General features: G+C 39.2%; 1 long non-coding RNA gene across 1 annotated transcript; it reads left to right on the forward strand.

The window, feature by feature from the left end:
* The first annotated feature begins 451 nt into the window (after nucleotides 1-451).
* LOC136347055 (uncharacterized) lies at nucleotides 452-2,849 on the forward strand. The gene is made up of 3 exons (XR_010733419.1): nucleotides 452-610; nucleotides 664-1,045; nucleotides 2,540-2,849. It is a non-coding gene; the product is annotated as an uncharacterized lncRNA (long non-coding RNA).
* Nucleotides 2,850-3,453: the final 604 nt, after the last annotated feature.

Genomic DNA, 3,453 nt, shown 5'->3' on the forward strand with positions numbered 1-3,453 from the left:
GTGTGGTGCACTGTTCGCTCGAGAGCCGTCCACTCCGAGAACCCGCACCGACAAATGACACTTACACGAGTAGCGGTTGACGAATGCCGGAGATGAGAGAAAAAAAGGATTAAGCAGCTTCAAAAAACTAACGGCATGACCATCATCTGCACGAGGGTCGAGACTACAGGCGGGGAATAATTAGAGTAGCAATGGTAGAAGTGAAAACAAAATAGTTAAGTAGTACAAACGGGTACTCAGTACCCAAGGTCACTTTCTTCGTCAGGTTTGGATACTGACTCTTTTCCACGAGCACGACTAGTAACGGAATTATACATTACCCCGTTAGCACCGATTACACGTTGTGTTACTCCTACATCTCCTCGGTACATATAAACTCCTATAGGCCCGACATTAGCAACTGAACAAGTTACCATCCGTTGTATGTTTGGTTGTCTAGATTGTAGATCACGTGGCGGACAAACATTTATAAAGGCACCATATAATTATATGTACGATCGTGCACGCAACGTAGGCAACTATTTATACATGCAACGTGCGCGTCTTTGGCCTTGTTATTGGGACCAGAAGAACCGATAGAGCGACGGACGGCTGAAGGGACTCGGAATAGGTTCGTACACATTAAACCAGTGATAAAAACCAGTGAAGGTAGTTTTTTTTTAGATAAAATGGATATGAAAAAACTGATAATGGATTTTCGTCACTTCCAACGTGAACGGCAGAAGGCTAAGTTAGTAAAGAAGAAAATGTCGAGCTTCAACGTCGTGAAATTCCAAAGAGGGGCTGTCGAAATGGCAGACGTAATCGTAACAATATATCAGGGCGGTACTATGAATTTCGAAGACGAAAATGGGAAAGGGTTTTTCTTTCTAAAGGACATCGATATAACGACGTTTGATAACGGTGAATCGGACGACGAAGATGAACACACACTGATTGTAGAGCTTTACATCTACCATGGAGAAGAGACTGTATCATTACAATTTGCAAGTCTGGTAGAAAAGCAGAACTTCGTGGCAGTAATGGAAACATTTTTACAGTTTAGGTAAGAAATTACATACATACAGAGTGATTCTAGATAAGTGGGACAAGTAAATATCTTGAAATCGAGAAGAACTACATAAAAATGTTCGAAGTCTTCTTTATTTTTGGGGCCTCAACTTTTTATGTCAATTTGTTTTTTTCGAGGTCAACTTCAACTGTCTTCTTTATCAAGGAGGCTCCAAAAATAAAGAAGACTTCATTTGAACATTTTTCTTGTAGATCTTCCCGATTTCAAGAAATTTTCCAAGGCCTCCTTCACCTGTCCTTTGGGGTCAACTTCATTTTTTCAAATGTAACACTCAACTTTTTTTGGAGATTTGAATTCCTTGTTGGCAGTAAAAATGTTTTTACTTGAAACATTTTGTGCTAAAATTAACGAAATTCATAATAATAACAGGTACAAAATAAGAAACATTTCATTAAACTTTAATCATTTATTTTAACACTTTTATTAATTTTGTAGTGAATTTTAATTTAGTATAAAAAAATTCAGTCCAACAGATGTTTGAAATGGTTCCCCTACTGATCAAGGCACTTAACAATTCTGTTTTGAAGTGATTGCTTCTTATTTTTCAGCATTTCAGTTGTAATGTTTCGACATGCGTTTTTAATTCGAATCTTCATGTCTTTGGAAGTATTTGGTACTCGATTATAAACTACTTGTTTTAAATGACCCCACAAAACAAAATCTGCTGAAGTCAAACCTGGCGATCGGGCTGGCCAGTTAACTTCTTTGACATTTCTAGCATAACGAGCGAGGCAACCGTCATGTTGAATCCACATTGTCAACCTTTGCCCTGAATTAACTTCTTCGAGAAGGAGTGGCAAATTTTTTAACCATAAATAACATGGCGATGAGGATGGGAATCCAACACTTTCCACTTCACGAAACCGGCGTGGATTCTCAACCGACTAATAATGCATGTTGTGGCGAGTCACTTCACCGTGGTTTGTGAAGCAGAATTCGTCAGAAAATAGTACATTTGAAAAAAAAAAACGCATTTTCATGGAGTCTTCTTTGTATCCAAGTACAAAAAGTCACTCGATTTCGGAAATCATCACCATGTAATTCTTGATGCAGACTTACGTGGAATGCATGAAATTTATGTGCATGTAAAATACGCCAAACAGTACTTTGAGAACGTGAGAATTTGCGGCTACTGCACCTAAGACGCCAATTTGATAATTCTCATTCAGATGAAGTGGTTGAGCGTTTTCACGTTTTTCTTTCTCTCCAAATTGTCTGTTTCTAAGAACCGATTCAAAACACGATAAAAAGTGTTACGTCCTGAAACATTTTTTTCCCAAAGGACAGGTGAAGGTGACCTTGGAAAAAACAAATTGACATAAAAAGTTGAGGCCCGGAAAATAAAGAAGACTTTGTTTGAACATTTTTTTGTAGATCTTTCCGATTTCAAGACATTTGCTTGTCCCACTTATCTAGAGTCACCCTGTATATGTATACAAGTATATTTAGGTTTTGTTCATTTTGTAGCAATAGTTCCAATAGTCCGGTTGATTCCGGAACGTCAACACTATTGTAATAAATGAAAACACGAACTGTTTTGTGTTGAAGTCACACAATTTTTAACCATTGGAAATGGAATCTCTAGAAACATGTGACCACGTCGAGGCCATAAAACAATCACCCCAGTGCCCGATTCCAAGAAGGACTCGATAAGGGACGATGGTTCTTGTTGGTAACTAGACAGGGAGGCAGTCAAGAAAGGACTCTGTTAATGCTAACTTGGCCTGAGAAAAGGGGCTGACTACTTGAAATTTGGAATATAACTAATAGAAACAAACATGTCGTGTGTTAATTAGTGCCACTGTTTATCCCAGGTGCTTCCCGAGTTCTTGCCTAACGGTGGCGACTGCCTCACTAGGCACTCAAAGAAAAATTCAAATACGTCGGCGGTGTTTTGTACTTGAGACAAAGGACCAGACGGGTCACCGTCAAGAAGTAATGGGGGTCCGAAAGTTCGAGAAGGTACAGAAACTCTGTTACACGAATCGCACTAAATTTAATCGCAGACTAGTTGGAATACAGGGTTTGATTGACGATTAAATAATTAACTACAGATTTCTATTGCGACGAGATGCGTTAGAAGTTGGTAAAGTGATTTATTCTAACTTGTGAAATGGAGATAGGAGAGAAGTTGCTGTTAAAGCGACGAGATGAGAAACGGTTCTGTTTTCCGTCTATTGTTATTTATTGCCCAGATGTTAAAGCATTGCGTGAGAGCGATCTTTATGTTGGAGTTTCTCCAACAGCCACGATCTAGCTCTTGCAGATTCCCTTCCGAACCATTACAGTTTTCTTCCATTTCTATATAGTCCTCCAGCTAGAAGCCAGGGGCACGGGCTCCGATAGGCACCTTCCTCCCTGTTTTCTCTTCTAGTCTCATG

The sequence above is a fragment of the Euwallacea fornicatus genome, chromosome 26 (genome assembly GCF_040115645.1).
Source record: "Euwallacea fornicatus isolate EFF26 chromosome 26, ASM4011564v1, whole genome shotgun sequence".
In the NCBI taxonomy this organism is placed as follows: domain Eukaryota; kingdom Metazoa; phylum Arthropoda; class Insecta; order Coleoptera; family Curculionidae; genus Euwallacea; species Euwallacea fornicatus.